The sequence below is a fragment of the Pongo abelii genome, chromosome 2 (genome assembly GCF_028885655.2).
Source record: "Pongo abelii isolate AG06213 chromosome 2, NHGRI_mPonAbe1-v2.0_pri, whole genome shotgun sequence".
NCBI lineage: Eukaryota > Metazoa > Chordata > Mammalia > Primates > Hominidae > Pongo > Pongo abelii.
Window position 1 is genome coordinate 32,016,042 of NC_085928.1, and position 18,240 is coordinate 32,034,281.

The following is an 18,240-nucleotide window of genomic DNA, read 5'->3' on the forward strand; positions in this document are numbered from 1 at the left end:
CAGGGGAGGAAAGGAAGACAGAAATAATTTAAGTAGTGATGCTCATGCAGCCCAACTCATAGCCTTCTACTACGGACTGAACATCTGAGTCCCCACCAAAAGTCATACTTCGAAACCCTAATCCGAAATACGATGGCATATCGAGATGGGACCTTTGGGAGGTAATTAGATCATGAGGGTGGAGGCTTCATGTTGGGATTAGCATGCTTATACAAAGAAACAGGAGAGTGCTTGCTTGCTTCCTCCCTCTCTCTCTTCCTCTTTGTTTCTGCAGTTCTGCCCCATGCCACTCCCCACCACCATGAGAAAACCAAGAGGACAGGCCTCACTAGGAAAAAAAAATTAGCCAGTACGTTGACCTTGGACTTCCCAGCCACCAGAACTGTAAGAAATAAATGTCTTGTTTGTAAAGCCACCCAATCTAGGGTATCTTGTTATAGCAGTGCAAACTGAGACACTGTCTCTCTATATAAGTTTTTGTCCCAGAGAAAATGTAATTTGGGAAAGAATTTTCTCTCATTTGGTAATCTTCACCTAAGTCATGGGGTGGGATCTTCTTACTCAATGAATATGGCTTTTATGGGCATTATATATTTAACCACTGAACTCATCTGGTATTCATTCAAAGAAACAGTAATCAGGAATACATTTGACTTTAGGTAATTTTTGTCTTACTTTCTATTTACTTATTTGGAGACAGGGTCTCACTCTATCACCCAGGCTGAAGTGAAGTGGAGCCATCATAGCTCACTGTAACCTCAAACTCCTGGGCTCAAACAATCCTTTCACTTTGGCTTTCCAACACAGGTTAAAGCATGAGCCACCATGTCCAGACTGTCTTACTTTTTAAGTTGTTGCATTTACAAATAGTACAACTCCACAGAATACTAACATGATGAAATAGTATTCAGGCATTAAAATAGTATATATGTAGGAAAAGAACTAATAAAAAAAAATCAAGGTTTATATATTATAGGGTAAGAAAAGAATTTTCTATACATGAGATTAAGGCAAAAAGCCACAAGAGGAAATATTTGACTACATAAAAATAAAATGACATTGTTCATCAAATTATAATAAAATTTAAAAGTATGCAACTAATAGTGAAATATATATATAGTTAAATGGTTATTGCTCCTACAAAAAGAGCTTTGACAAGTTAATAAGAAAAATCATGTACTCTGTTTAAAAAAACATGTAAATGATAAGAATAGCCATTCACAAAACACACTCATCTACACAAATGATTAGGAAACAGAGAAAATGTGATTAAAGATGTAAACGATAAGAATAACCATTCACAAAACACACTCATCTACACAATGATTAGGAAACAGAGAAAGTGTAACTATTATAATATTACTAATAATTATTTTAATGAGAAAAGTAAAAATTGTCTATTTTTAAATGATATATTACACAATGTTAGTGAGGGTATGTCATAAGTATCACATGAGAGCTTGCTGATAGAAAGAGGTCAACTTCTCAAGGACTAGCAAAAGTTTAAAATGTTCATAGGCATTCACTCAATAATTTCATTACTATGATGATTTGTGCTCAGGAAATAGCATGGATAAGCACCAAAGTTTGGCTTTTTTTTTTTTTAATCTTTTTACCGTGTTGTTCTAATACCAAAAAATTGAGGAAAGGAGGGGAAATTCTAATCTCCAAGAATAGCAGCTTTCTTGTATAAATGATGTATCCAAAAGATGGATGAATATACGAACTTTAAAATTCAGTTTGAAAATAATGTTTAATCTTATTAACATATTGTTAAATGAGAAAAGATTTGCATGAAATAATTTTTTACTTTAGTTATTTAATGAGTCTCTGCTATGTTCCTGACACTCTCCTAGCTGCTGGGGATATACAAGTTAAAGAAAATGAACAAACAAATTTCCTATGTTCATAGAGTTTACATTTCTTATAGGAGAAGACAGACAATAAATGGTTGCTAGATGCATGACTAGAGATGAGATACATAGATGGATAGATGAATTGATAGAGCTAGTGGTGATAAAAAAACAAAAGCAGAGTAAGATAGATTCAAGTAAATGGAGGATATAGGAATTGGGAAGCCCTTTGTTGTTTGTTTTTGATGGAGAGTGGTACAAAAACTTAGTGTGCTCCAGGAACAGTACGAGTAGGCAGGGAATGGTAGAACGAGAGAACACATCCAGTTGTGATGCAGGATGTTTTGCTCCTTAGTACAGCTAAAGTCCAGGTTCTTGTCTCACAATCAAGAAAAATTAGGCATGCAGACACATTGAAAGGTGAGGAGAGTGGAATTTCTTTTTGAAAAGCTCTGAGCCAAAAAAAAGTGGGGATCCTCCCAACAGGTTCCCACCATAGGAGCTGAAGAGGCCAGGCTCCTCCCCACCTGCAAAAAGTGGGAATTCCCTGTGGCTCCACCCCATTCTCCCAGTATGCAGATGGGCCCTTAGTCTGAGCCACTCCACATTGATTTATTTCCCTTACTGTGCATGTGTTAGGGGTGGAATTTTTTACCATGGGCATGCTTAGGCAAGCCCCCTGTTCACAATGACCTGGGTGGCATTTGGCTGTCTACTGTCTCTATCAGTTGGGCCTTCTAGGCCTTGGTAACTTTTAATTTTACTCTCACTAGAAGCAAATGGAAAATTTTGAGAAGAAAATGAAATGATTATATTTGTTTTTAAAACAATGAGATCTCCAATTTTTGTTTTAGACAGAGTCTTGCTCTGTAGCCCAGGCTGGAGTGCAGGGGCGTGATCTTGGCTCACTGCAACCTCTGCCTCCCTGGCTCAGGTGATTTTCATGCCTCAGCCTCCAAATAGCTGGGACTATAGGGATGTGTGCCACCATGCCTGGCTATATTTTGTATTCTTAGTAGAGATGAGGCTTTGCCATGTTGCCCAGGCTGGTGTTGAACTCCTGAGCTCAGATGATCTGCCAGCCTCAGGCTACCAAAGTGCTGAGCTTATAGGTGTGGGCCACAGCACCCAGCCCAGGTCTCAATTTAAAAGAATTTTAAATCACCGTACTGGCTACAAAGCAAAGATTTCACTGTCTTTGGTGAAAGAAGAAGCCCGAAGACCAGGAGGTATAGGAGAAATGCATGAAGCTCATGTAAAAAGCCAGTCAACAGATGATGGTGGGTTCCCATGGTGTTATCAGTGGAGGGATGAGAAGTAGGTATGTTCTGGCTGTATTTTAAAATAAGCTCCTATAAGACTCCGTATGTATCTATGCATTCAGATAAAATATAAAGAAAGGAGTCAAGAATATTTCTAAGGTTTTGGACTGAAGAAATTGAAGAATAAAAAAGCATTTAATAAATTGATAGCGACTGGGGCAAGAGATAGGATGTGTGTGTGTGTATATATAATATATATCTTGTCAGTTTATTAAATATGTTGTATATTTATATTTGTAGATATGCAAATATATCTTATGCAAAATGCCTTTGTTATATACCAGCCTCTACTATACTGCTATAATTTCTTGCAGTGAATTATCAAACTCCTGACCACAGGGACTATGCTTTATTCATAGGAGGTGAGGGCAGAGATGAAAGGTTGGCAGGGGAGTGGGATGGGATCATAGTAAGTTTAATAGATCACTTGCAAGTTCTTTGGCTTTTCTTCTCAAAGAGAAGGAAAGATTTTCCTCAAAGAGAAGGGAAGAGGGATTTGAGCATAAGTAAAATGGTCTGGTTTGCACTTTAAAAGAGCACTCTTTTGCCATATCGAAAATAGATTATAGAGGACAATGCAGAATCAGGGAGACCAGTTCAGAAGCTACTACATTGATCTGGAGGAGAAATGATTGTCATTGGAACCAAGGTGATAGCAGTAATGAGATTCCAGTTATATTCTGATGGTCAAACAAGACATTTTCATAGTTTTCCCATGGAGTGTGAGAGGAAGCGTAGAGTCAATTTATGACTCAGGTTTTTTGTTGGATTAATTGGAAAAATGACTCAATTTTTCGGTCTATATTAGGAAAAATGAAGTTTCATTTACTGAGATTGGAAAGACTGAAGAAAAAGCAGGTTTATGACTGAGATAGAGACCAGCAGAGATATGTATTTTAATATGTTAAGTCTAAAATGCCAACTGGACAGGTAAGTGAGGATGTTAGGTAAGCAGTTAAGATATACAGTTCTGGGGTTCAGATGAGAGGTCCAAGTAAAACATAACTAGTTGGATGTTATAAAGCATAGATGGTATAGATGGTATTCAAAGCCAAGGAAGGAGATATAAGTAGAGAAAAAAAGAGGTCTGAGGATTGAGTCAGGAGCATTCCAAGGTAAATAGTTCAGAGATCAGGAAGGAAACCAGGAAAAAAAGGCTGAGAAGAAATGATCAATAAGGGAGAAGGAAATCTAGGCAAATGTGGAATGTTATGGAAGCCAAGAGAAGAAAGTTTCGGGGTGAGTGAGTGATCTACTAGGTCTAAGGTTATAGTTAGGTTACATGAAATTAGAAATGGACCACAGAATACAGCAATATGGGAGTTAAAAGGGGACCCTGGGAAGAGCTGTTTAGGTGGAGTGTTGGAGGCGAAAGCTGTTAGGATGGGCTTCAGAGGGAATGTGGATATTCTATAGGATAATTGATCTGTCCTCTTCAAAAATGGAAGATCACGAAAGGCAGATTTGGATTAAAGAAAATTAAAAGAGTAAGATAAGTAAATGCAAAAGGTGATGCTGGACCAGAAAAACATTTCTGTTTTCTTTTGCTAAACAGATTGTCAGTGGGACAACTGGTGAAATTTGAGTAAGATCTTTAGATTAGATCATATTGATGTCAGCTTATTTTTATAATTGTACTGTGGCATGGAAAAAGTCTTTGTTTTAAAAAAAATACATGCCAAAATGCATGTAATTAAAAAGCATCATTTTAGCAACTTACTCTCAGATGGTTCAGAGATGCAGAAAGTTAATGTGGTCGGATATCACATTACTATTACTCTTTTAGAATTATTTAAGAAATCTGATGAAAATTGTTTGTCCTATGTTTTCAACCTTTTTATAGGTATAAAATTATTTATAAATAAAGTAAAAAATTAAAATATTAAAAAGAAATAGATACTTTAAAATATTAAAAAGAAGAGATAGAGGATGGGGAGGATATGAAGGGAAAAAGAATCAGTAGACAGACTTGGGTACATCTCCTTTTCCCTTTCATAACTTTCCTACTAGCCAATTCTCTAATACATTAAGCGTTCTCTTCAATGTATTTCTTCCTCTAGCTGTGACAGTAGGTCTTTCTTTCTCTCTCTCTTTTTTTATGATTCTTTTCTATTCCTTCTGTTTTAAAAGTACTGTAATGCTAAAGTATTAATACTTTAGAGCATTTAGTTTGTGTAAAAAAATCTAATATCTCCTATATTTTCTGAACCAGCACAATTTCTAAATATGTTTTAATTCTTTAAATTACTTTCTTAATCTTTGAGTTCATAATTAACTTACTGAATTTTTCTCTTCTTCAATCTAAAAGGATTGTATATTTTCTGTATAATTAGGTTCTTCATTGCTTTGTATCTGCCCATTAATAAAACCTCTCATCATTCTGTTATTGAGGGCATTCTCAGTGTTGCTGAAATCTAAATTCATGGTCAGAGCCCATGAAATGAACAGATCCATAGCTAGCTCAGTAAATCTCTATATGAAGAGGGTTCCTAGGTCTGTAGAAAAGCCACTGGAATCGAAGAGTTTATAATCACCACAGTTGCCCCTCTGAGCCCTGAAAATATAGGTATGGTGTTGGAGGAAGTCAAGGATTTGTAATTAGAAAAAAAGATAAAAGGAGAGTCAGGAGGTCTCTAAAGGAAGCTGGGTATCCGTCTGAAATATTAATTTTAGTCTATTAACTAACTTTGATATTTTCCAAGCAGGAGATTGATTTCAAATCTGAGTCATAGAAAAATAATTCTGGTGACAGTTTGAAGAATGGCTTGGATGAGAAATTTTAGGACAGAGACATTCACTGGAATTTTAATGCAGACAATGAGGTATATAGTTCCTATGAGAGGAAATGAAATCTGGGCTGGTAAGAAAATGGAGGGCACAGAAGTGGGTGACCTTGATCCATGAAAGTAGATAATAAATGATTGTTCTTCACAACAAAATAAACACCAAACTTCATTTCATTAATTTTCTAATGCCTTCCCCCTGCTGCATACATTAGCCTTGCTACCATATTTATTTATGACAATGTATGCACATGGGCAAACAGATGCCCCATTCCTATCTCACTTAGAAGTGATCTCTAATCTTGTTTCCTCTGTCATTGGGAAACTTCCCCCCAGGACTCAGTCCTATAGCATGAAACCCTTCTATACTTGAGCTCTCAGTCTCAGGCCTGTCAAAAATTTTACTTTCCATAGAACTCCTTCAGCTTGCGAGATAGCATGAGTCTGGAATGAAAGCTAGAACAATCTCATATCTCCCGGTATGGAAGTAGAAACAGCACGATCAAAACTGAGTCAAAAATCTCAGCTCCACCATTTACTCGATGAAGTTAAACTACATCTATTAGCTTTTTTTCTGCAAAATGGTGTAGCTAATGGATAACTGAGGGGCTTACTGAGAAGATTAAATGAGATAATTTGTAAAATACCCAGAATAATAAATAGCACACAAAAACCAAAAAACTAAAAAATTAGTTCAACCATTGTGAAAAGCAGGGTGGTGATTCCTCAAAGAGCAATCCCATTGCTGGGTATATCCACAAAGGAATATAAATCATTCTATCATAAAGACACATGCACACATATGTTGATTGCAGCACTATTTACAGTAGCAAAGACATGGAATCAACCTAAATGCCCATCAATGTTAAACTGCATAAAGAAAATGTGGTACATTTACACCACAGAATACTATGCAGCCATAAAAAAATACAATCATGTCTTTTTCAGGAACATGGATGGACCTGGAGACCATTATCCTTAGCAAACTAATGCAAGAACAGAAAACCAAATAGCACATGTTCTCACTTATAAATGGAAACTAAATGATGAGAACTCATGGACACAAAGATGGGAACAAGAGAAATTGGGGCCTACTTAAGGGTAAAGATGAGAGGAGGGAGAATCAGAAAAAAATAACTGTTGGGTACTAGGCTTAGTACCTGGGTGAAGAAATAATCTGTTCTACAAGCCCCCATGATGTGAGTTTACCTATGTAACAAACCTGCACATGTACCACTGAACCTAAAATAAATTTTTAAAAAAGAAAATTTACCTGCACCTGAGTTCACTGCTATTTTATTTTAATTTTAGAATTCTTTATAATTATTAAGATTTTAAGTCAACAAACAAGCATATTCATTTCCAAAAAATGTTGAAAAAATAATTAGTCTGTTTTTAAAGGAAAGTTTCTAGCTGTTCTACAGAGATTCAGCTTCTTCATTAGTCTTAACAAGACCAGATTCAGGTACATGCCTTGCTGGTACTGCCAGCAATATGGTCCAATGAAGAGGGTTAAATCTGGAAACAGACTCACTAACCTGGACGGGGTTAGATTATGAGGAAAAAGTAATGTAGGTTACCCTGGGCAGAACAGTTTTTGCTACCTTGAAAACAGTTTGTACCAGATCATCTATCTTGTGAATAAGTCACGAAATAAAAGATTAAGCTGTAGTCTCCTCTAAAAGCAGGTTGGCTTACTGGTCATCATCATTTTAGGAGAATGCCCCTAATGTGATATACAGTACAGTTCTAATCTCAAAGGGAGAGAATGGATGGTGTATGATAATACCAGTCTTTTTGAGATGAGTGGTTAGAATTCTGGAACTTCAGCAAAATCAACCTATGAACATAAATTAAAAATATATATATTGAAAGTAATGAAGACCACAACACAAGAACAGGATGCTCTAAAAAAAGAATTCAGAGAACACAGAAGGAGATTCTAAGAATTAAATATTTGGTAAATGAATCACAAAACCCAAGCTTGGAAAATAACGGTGAAGAAAAGTTGCCAGAAAGAAGAGTAAGTGTACAAGAAATAAAAGAGGATGGGAAAGGTTAAAAAAATAAAGTATCACACCTTAACATGCAAATAAGAGTTCCAGAGAAAAGAGAATCAAAAAAGAGAAAATTATCAAAAGAAGACATCAGGAAAATTTCTCAGAATTGTTTAGCATGTGCTCTGATTGAAAGCATACAGCAAATTCCTATACAATGAGTGAACACCAACGACAAAGAGATTTAAAAAGCTTTTACACTGGCAACCAAAATGGAATTTACATAAAAATGTGACAATTTGAACAAAGTTAACTTCACAATGGTAATACCAGAAGTGAGAAGATATTGCTATGATTACTTCAAAATTTTGAAGAGAAAATGATTTTCAGCTTGGAATTCTAATCTCAGCCAAATCATCAGTTAAGTGTAGATGAAATATTTTCTGACATACAAGCTTTTTTAAAAAGACAAACAAAAAAACTTTCCAGATATTTTTTCTCAGGAAGTTAGTGGCAGATCTACTATATCAAAACTAGGGCATAAACAAGCAAAAAAGAAAGACATTTAATTCAGGAAATGAGGTGAAGTGATCCACAGAAGATAGCACCAGGCAAACAAAAGTCATTTAGTCCAGGTTAAAGCAGTCACAGGGATCTAGAAGATATTTCTTCAAACAGAAGAAACTATTAAAATATCTAATGTATGTAACTATTTTGAGAGAATATTTAAACAAATTGGAGGAGAGTTTCAGGCTGAATTAGCGACTACTACATTAAAAACTAAGGAAGCAAAACTATGACAAGTATTAAAGAACCTACTGTGTTCCATGGCTTAGTTATAAATAATATTTCATAATCAATATTATATAAACACTAATACTGATCTACTCCCAAATTAACACACATCTATCTTCAAAGGATAGGAGGATTAGGAGTGTTTATATGTGGTGGTGGGAGAAGTGATGGAAGTGGTAATGAAGGGTGAAAGATAGCTATTTCCTAACGGGAAGTAGTTTTCTGTTGTTGTATAGGCAATTACCACACACCTGCCATTTTTGCATAACTTACCAAATTTCTCAACAAAAATACCATGACACCCATTTATTATTGTGTAGTTTCTGTCAGAAGTTAGCAACTAAGCTGGGATCTCTGCTCAGTCTCACAAAGCTGCAATCAAGATCTTGACTGTGATGCATTCTTATCTAAAGAATGAGAATGGAAGGATCCACTTCTAAGATCCCTCAAATTGTCGACAGAATTCATGTTCTTGCAGCTACAGAATTCAAGACAACTTGATTTTCAAATCCAGCATGCATACACATAATACACACACACACACATGCACACGAAGAGAGAGAGAGTGAGAGAGAGAGAAGTGCTCCAGTCACTTGCTTCTAGACTTTCCTTTAAAAGGCTTTTCTGATTAGGCCAGGCCCATCTAGGACAATCTTCCTTTTGGATAACAAGGACCACTCAATAGGAGCTTTAATTACATCTGCAAAATCCCCTCACTTTTGCCATATAATGTAACAAACTCACAGGAGTGATGTTCCATAAACCTTGCCATATTCTGTTGGTTAGAAGCAAGTTCCACATCCCTCCCAACTCAAAAGAAAAGGGGACACACAAGGGTGTGGATGCTAGGGGTCAGGAATCATGAGTGCCATATAGGAATTCTGCTTCCCACAGTAAGTAATCGCTAAAACTATAAAATCAAAAAGCAATATAATTGTGTGGGTGTTTTAATATGGAGGCAATATCTAAAGAATCGGCTAAAATGTATGAAAGTAGTTGTCACTATAGAGAAATACATAGAGCAAAGTTAATTAATTTTGTAATTATTTGGCTCTTTATGTGCAGGCATATGTTGTTTCATTTTAATTAGATTTTATTTTTATCAAATCATTGTAATGTGGTAATTGTATAGAAGATGCTTAAAATTTTCTCAAATAATAAAAAGGAATGAGAGCAAAAAAAAAAAAAAAAAAAAAAACAATGGGCTGGAAAGCAATTCCTTAGAAAAGATATGGGAGTTTTTGTTGACTGTGAGCTCCAAATAAGTCAATAATGAAATATTTTTGCTATAAAAAAATTAGATACAATCTCAGGCTTCCATTCATAGAAATATGAATAAATGGGAAAAATAATTGTCCTACATTATCCTTCACTGAAAATTCCATATTTGAAATTGTGTTCATTTCTAGGTCCCTAATTTAATTCTATTTTTCTATTACTGTAACATTGATGGTTTATTTTTCTTATGGAATCAATACATAGTCTCCATAAAAAACTTTAGAAAATAGTAAAAAAGGGAAAATATGCAAACTTGATACTTGAAAACAAATATCACAAACATTTTGGTGCTGAACTTTTAAGCTTTTTTCTCCATATGGATGTATGTATATTGTATACATATACTATATACATAGTTTGGATGCTGCTTTTTTAACTTAATAGCATATTTTATACTTCTATTTCTAGCCAAGATTAAAAAACATGGACCAAAGAAACCCTCATTTTTAAAACAACTAAAAACCAGCCAACATATATGAGACAACAGTTGTGATATTGGTATCAGTCAAGAAGAGACAGTGATCCATGAGAGACAGGAAACAAACATGCGAGCCCTGTGATTGACTGTCTTACTGGGTGGAGAAAAGTTCAAAGCCACAGAACAAGGAAGAGGAACTCAGGCAGAACCTGGTGATTCTTTGAATGGAACTGAGGGTTCCAAGAATCAGAGAAGCCCAGGCAGCTGGGATTTTGGGGGCAGCATTCTAGAGAAGAGTTCTTGAGAAAAGAGAACTACATATAAAGAGAACTCTCATGATTTTCAGAGGGAGTGCCCCTACAATATTCAGCTGAACGCAAAACTGTGACCCACAGAAAGTTCTAGGACCAGATGGCTTTGTTTATAATGCTGTCAAACATTTAAAGAAAAAATAATAATATAAACTCACTAAAATTTTTCTATTACATAAAAAATAGATACATGCCAATTTATATTAAGGGCCAGCATTATCATAAGAAAATAAAACTACAAACAAATTATCTGTTATAAACACAGATACAAATTTAACTTTGCAAACTTAAATCATGTTCAGAAAATATCGCATTCATTTATTTTTTTTAAATTTCTAATAATTTCAACTTTTATTTTAGATTCAGGGAGTACACGGGTAGGTTTGTTATACAAATTATCCCATTATTCAGGTAACGAACGTAGTACCCAACAGGTTGTTTTTTAGCCCTTACCCTCTTCGCCCACCCCCCAGTAGTTCTCAGTGTCTATTGTTCTCATCTTTATGTCCATAGGTACCTAATGTTTAGTTGCCATTTATAAGTGATAACGTGGTATTTGGTTTTCTGTTCCTATGTTGATTCGCATAGGATGATGGCCTCCAGCTGCATTCACATTGTGGTTGCAAAGGACATGATTTTGTGCTTTTTTAAGGCTGTGTAGTATTTCATGGTGTATAATTATCACGTTTTCTTTATCCATTCCCCCATTGATGGGCATCTGGGCTGATTTTCTGTCTTTGCTATTGTGAATACTGCTGTAATGAATATGTGAATGCTTGTGTATTTTGTAGAAAGATTTATTTTCTTTTGGGTATACCCAGTAATAGGACTGCTGGGTTGAATAATATTTCTGTTTTTAGTTCTTTAATAAATCTCTAAACTGCTCTGCACAGTGGCTGAACTTTACATTCCAGTCAACAGTATACTCCCACCAACAGTATATAAGAATTTCCTTTTCTCCGCAGCATTGCCAGCAACTCTTGTTTACATTCCCACCAACAGTATATAAGCATTCTCTTTTTGTCATATTCTTGTCAGCATCTGTTATTTTTTGTTTTTTGTTTTTAATAATAGTCATTCTGACTGGTGTGAGATTGTATTTCACTGTGGTTTTGATCTGCATTTCTGATGATCAGTGACGTTGAGCATTTTTTCATGTTTGTTGATTACTTGTATGTCATCTTTGGAGAAGTGTTTATTAATGTCCTGTGCTCACTTTTTAATGGGGTCATTTGTTTTTTTACGTATTGAATTAAGTTCCTTGTAGATTCTGGATATGAGACCTTTGTCAGATACAAAGTTTGCAAAGATTTTCTCTCATTCTTTGGGTTGTCTGTTTACTCTGTTGATAGTTTCTTTTGCTGTGCAGAATCTCTTTAGTTTAATTAGGTCCCACGTACTAATTTTTGGTTTTGTTGCTATTTTTTTGAGGACTTAGTCATAATTTTTTTGGCAAGGTCGATGTTCAGAAGGGTATTTCCTAGTTTTTCTTCTAGAACTTTTACAATTTGAGGTCTTTTATTTAATTATTTGATCCATCTTGAGTTGATTTTTGTACACGGTGAAAAGTAGGGGCCTGGTTTCATTCTTCTACATATGGCTTGCCAGTTATTCCAGTACTGTTTATTAAACAGAAAGTGTTTTCTCCTTTGCTTATTTTTGTTGACTTTGTTGAAGACCAGATTGGCTTCAGCTTACTTCTGGGTTCTCTATTCTGTTCCACTGGTCTATGTGTCTGTTTTTGTACCAGTACCATACTGTTTTGGTTATTGTAGCCTTATAGTATAATTTGAAGCCAGGTAATGTGATGCCTCCAGCTTTGTTCTTCTTATTTAGGATTCCTTTAGCTCTTGGACTCTTTTTTGGTTTTATCAAAAAGTATTTTGAAAGATAATATATCTTGACCAAGGCAATTAGCCAAGGAATACAAATGGTGTTTAACATTAAAAATAATCAAAGTAATTTATCCTATTAATATTTTTTTAAAAAAGGAAACCATGTGGTATCTCAAGAGATATAGAAAAAAATCTATAAACATTATCCAACATTCATTCTTGATAAAAGCACTCAGCAGACTAAGACTTAGAGATACTTGCTTTTGAACCAAATAAAGTACATCTATGGAAAAACTACAGCTAAAATCATAATTAATAGTGAAAAATTAAATATTCTCCCCTGAAGATTAGAAACAAGATAAATATTTCTTTCACTATTTCTATTCAATAGGATTAAGGTAGCTCCAGTTAGTGCAATACAGAAAATAAATAAATAAATAAATAAATAAATGGCATTCAGATTTGAAAAGAGGCAGTAAAACTATTTTTAAAAAGTTTTTTTCATGACACTATTTTCAGTGTAGAAAGTTCTATTGAATTCACCATAAAAATCCTCAAAAACCTACTGTAAGTAATAAATGAATTTATTCAGGTTGTAGAATTAAGATCAATATACTAAAAATCAACATCTGTACACTTGTATATCTAAAATAAGAAGACCTAAATTCATAAATCAGATGACGGGATATTGTTAAAATGTCCATTTTCCCCAAATTAATCTGTAGAGTCAGTATAATCCCATTCAAAATCCCAGCAGGTACTTTGTTTTAAAAATTGACAAGCTTTTTCTAAAATTTATATGGAAATTTAAAGGACTCAGAGAAATCAAAACAAATCTGAAAACGAAGCACAAAGTTGGAGGACTTCAAGGTTTTAGAATCTACAGCAGTCAAGCCAGGGCCAGGGTTAGATGAGGCAGGCAAGCTGCCTATGGCACAACATTTTAAGGAGGGTTCATCTATATGCTAGCACCTGCTCAAACCTGAGAGTGAATACCTCCTTAAATTTTGTGCCCTGGGCAGCCTATTGCCTCACCCTAATCTTGGCCCTGATCAAGTAGGTGTTGTATTGGCATCAAATCAACAACTAGGTAAAGGCCATGCAGTCATTGCATTGAAATACACAAATAGATTAATGGAACAGAAGAATGAGTTCAGTAATAATCCCACACACATGTGGTAAATTGATTCTCAGCAGAGGTGAAAAGGCAATTTAATGTACAGTAGACATGTCTTCAAAAACAATATAAATATGATCAAAAAGCACATGAGAAGATACTCATCATTATTAACCTTCAGAGAAATGCAAGTAACAATGAGATCCTACTTCACACACACTAGGATGACTATAATCAAAGAGATGAATATAACAAGCATTGGTGAGGATGTGAAAAAATTGGAACCATCATACATAGTTGTTAGAAATACCAAATGGTGTAGCCAATGCGGAGAACATTTGGGCAGTTCTCAATAATTTCAACATGAACATTTTCAGAATAGGCAAATCTACAGAGAAAGAAAGTAGATGGAAAGTTGTTGTCTATGTCTCAGGGTAAGAAGATTTGGGGGAAAATCTGGAGTGACAGCTAATGGGTATATGGTATTTTGGGGAGGGGGCATACAAATGTTACAAAATAATTGTAGATATATGAGTTTGTTAGGGCTGCTGTAAAAAAGTACCACGTACTGGATGGCTTAAACAACAGAAAATTATTGTCTGATAGTTCTGAAGGCCAGAACTCTTAGATCAATCTGTCAGTAGGGCTAGATCCTTCTGAGGTTCTCTGATGGAAAAATCTGTTCCAGGCCTCCATCCTTTGCTTGTAGAGGTCCATTTTTTCCTTGGTCCCTTCACATCTTCTTCCATCTATGAATTTATCTGTGTTCAAATTTTCCCTTTTTGTAAGAACACCAGTTATATTGGATTAGGGCCCACTCTAATTACCTCACTTTAACTTGATTATCTTTGTAAAGACTTTATTTCCAAATAAGGTCACATTTGAGATACTGGAGGTTAAGACTTCACCATTTGAATTTTGGAAGAAAAATTTCGACCCCTAATAGTAGTGATGGCTGCACAGCTTTGATTATTTTAAAAACCATTGAAACATACACTCTATTTTTTTTATTTTAATTTTATTTTAAGTTCCAGGTTATATGTACAGGATGTGCAGGCTTGCTACATAGGTAAACAAGTGCCATGGTTTCCTGCACCTATCAACCTATCACCTAGGTATTAATCCCAGCATGCATTAGCTATTTATCTTGATGCTCTCCATCCCCCTACCCTACTACCCTACAGGCCCCAGTGTGTGTTGTTCCCTCCATGTGTCCATGTGTTCTCATTAAAACCGTATACTTTAAATTGGTGAATTATATGATATGTAAATCGTATCTCAATACATTTGTTACATAAATAATAAAAATATAAAACAATTATTTAAAAAATCTATCAGATAACTAATTCTTAAAAAGGCAAAACTTTGGGGTGTGGGCGCAGCTTCAGCAGAATTCAACATTCCTGCCTGCCAGCTCTGAAGAGAGCAGCAGATCTAGCAGATCTCCCAGCATAGTGCTCAAGCTCTGCTAAGGGACAGACTGCCTCCTCAAGTGGGTCCATGACCTCCGTGCCTCCTGACAAGGAGGCATCTCCCAGCATAGGTCGACAGACACCTTATGCAAAACAGCTCCAGCTGGCATCTGGCAGGTCCCCCTCTGGGACGAAGCTTCCAGAGGAAGGAGCAGGCAGCAATCTTTGCTATTCTGTAGCCTCCACTGGTGATATCCAGACAAACAGAGTCTGGAGTGGATCCCCAGCAAAATCCAGCAGACCTGCAGAAGAAGAGCCTGATTGTCGGAAGGAAAACTAACAAACAGAAAGGAATAGCATCAACATCAACAAAAAGTATGCCCACACAAAAACTTCATCCAAAGGTCACCAACATCAAAGACCAAAGGCAGCTAAATCCACGAAGGTGAGGAAAAACCAGTGCAATGAGGGTGAAGATTCCAAAAACCAGAATTCTCCTCCAAAAGATCACAACTCCTCATCAACAAGGGAACAAAACAGGACAGAGAATGAGTTTGACGAATCAACAGAAGTAGGCTTCAGAAGGTGGGTGATAACAAACTCCTCTGAGCTAAAGGAGCATGTTCTAACCCAATGCAAGAAAGCTAAGAACGTTGATAAAAGGTTAGAGGAATTGCTACCTAGAATTACCAGTTTAGAGAAGAACATAAATGACCTGACGGAGCTGAAAAACATAGCACAAGAACTTCATGAAGCATACACAAGTATCCATAGCTGAATCAATCAAGCAGAAGAAAGGATATCAGAGATTGAAGCTCAACTTAATGAAATAAAGCATGAAGACAAGATTAGAGAAAAAAAATAAAAAGGAATGAACAAAGCCTCCAAGAAATATAAGACTATATGAAAAGACCAAACATATGTTTGATTGCTGTACCTGAAAGTGATGGGGAGAAAGGAACCAAGTTGGAAAACACATTTCAGGATATTATCCATGAGAACATCCCCAACCTAGCAAGACAGGCCAACGTTCAAATTCAGGACATACAAAGAACACCACAAAGATATTCCTCAAGAAGAGCAACCCCAAGACACATAATCATCAGATTCACGAAGGTGGAAATGAAGGAAAAAATGTTAAGGGCAGCCAGAGAGAAAGGTCAGGTTAACCACAAAGGGAAGCCCATCAGACTAACAGTGGATCTCTCTCCAGAAACCCTACAAGCCAGAAAAGAGTGGGGGCCAATATTCAAAATCCTTAAAGAAAAGAATTTTCAACCCAGAATTTCATATTCAGTCAAACTAAGCTTCATAAGTGAAGAAGAAATACAAACAAGGAGAAGCTCAGGGATTTTCGTATCACCAGACCTGCCTTACGAGAGCTCCTGAAGGAAGCACTAAATATGGAAAGGAAAAACCAGTACCAGCCACTGCAAAAACAAACCAAAATGTAAATACCGTCAACACTATGAAGAAACTGCATCAACTAATGGGCAAAATAACCAGCTAGCATCATAATAACAGGAATAAATTGACACATAACAATATTAACCTTAAATGTAAATGAGCTAAAAGCCCCCAATTAAAAGGCACAGACTAGAAAATTGGATAGAGTCAAGACCCATCAGTGTGCTGTATTCAGGAGACCCATCTCACCTGCAAAGACACACATAGGCTCAAAATAAAAAGATGGAGGAAGATTTACCAAGCAAATGGAAGGCAAAAAAATTAGGGCTTGCAATCCTAGTCACTGATAAAACAGACTTTAAACCAATAAAGATCGCAAGAGACAAAGATGTGCAATACATAATGGTAAAGGGATTGCTGCAACAGGAAGAGCTAACTATCCTAAATATATATGCACCCAATAGAGGAGCACCCAGATTCAGAAAGCAAGTTCTTAGAGACCTACAAAGAGACTTAGACTCCCACACATTAACAGTAGGAGACTTTAACACACCACTGTCAGTATTAGACAGATCAATGAGACAGAGAATTAACAAGGATATTCAGGACTTGAACTCAGCTCTGGACCAAGTGGACCTAATGGACATCTACAGAACTCACCACCCCAAATCAACAGAATATACATTCTTCTCAGTGCTGCACTGCACTTATTCTAAAATTGAACACATAATTGGATGTAAAACACTCCTCAGCAAATGCAAAAGAATGGAAATCATAATGAACAGTTTCTCAGACTACAGAGCAGTCAAATTAGAACTCAGGATTGAGAAACTCACTCACAACCGCACAACTACGTGGAAGCTGAACAACCTGCTCCTGAATGACTACTAGGTAAATAACGAAATTAAGGCAGAAATAAATAAGTTCTTTGAAACCAATGAGAACAAAGACACAATGTACCAGAATCCCTGGGACACAGCTAAAGCAGTGTTTAGAGGGAAATTAATAGCACCAAATGCCCACAGGAGAAAGCAAGAAAGATCTAAAATCAACACCCTAACAATTAAAAGAACTAGAGAAGCAAGAGCAAACAAATTCAAAAGCTAATAGAAGACAAGAAATGACTAAGATCAGAGCAGAACTGATGGAGATAGAGTCATGAAAAACCCTTAAAAAAAAATCAATGAATACAGGAGGTGGTTTTTTGAAAAGATTAACAAAATAGATAGACCCCTATCCAGACTAATAAACAAAAGAGAGAAGAATCAAATAGATGCAATAAAAAATGATAAAGGGGATATCACCACTGATCCCACAGAAATACAAACTACCATCAGAGAATACTATAAACACCTCTACACAAATAAACTAGAAAATCTACAAGAAATGGATAAATTTCTGGACACATACCCCCTCCCAAGACTAAACCAGGAAGAAGTCAAATCCCTGAATAGACCAATAACAAGTTCTGGAATTGAGGCAGTAAGTAATAGCCTACCAACCAAAAAAAAAAAGCCCAGGACGTGACAGACTCACAGCCAAATTCTACCACAGGTACAAAGAGGAGCTGGTACGATTCCTTCTGAAATTATTCCAAATAATAGAAAAAGAGGGACTCCTCCCTAACTCATTTTATGAGGCCAGCATCATCTTGATACAAAAACCTGGCAGAGACATACACACACAAAAATTTCAGGCCAATATCCCTGATG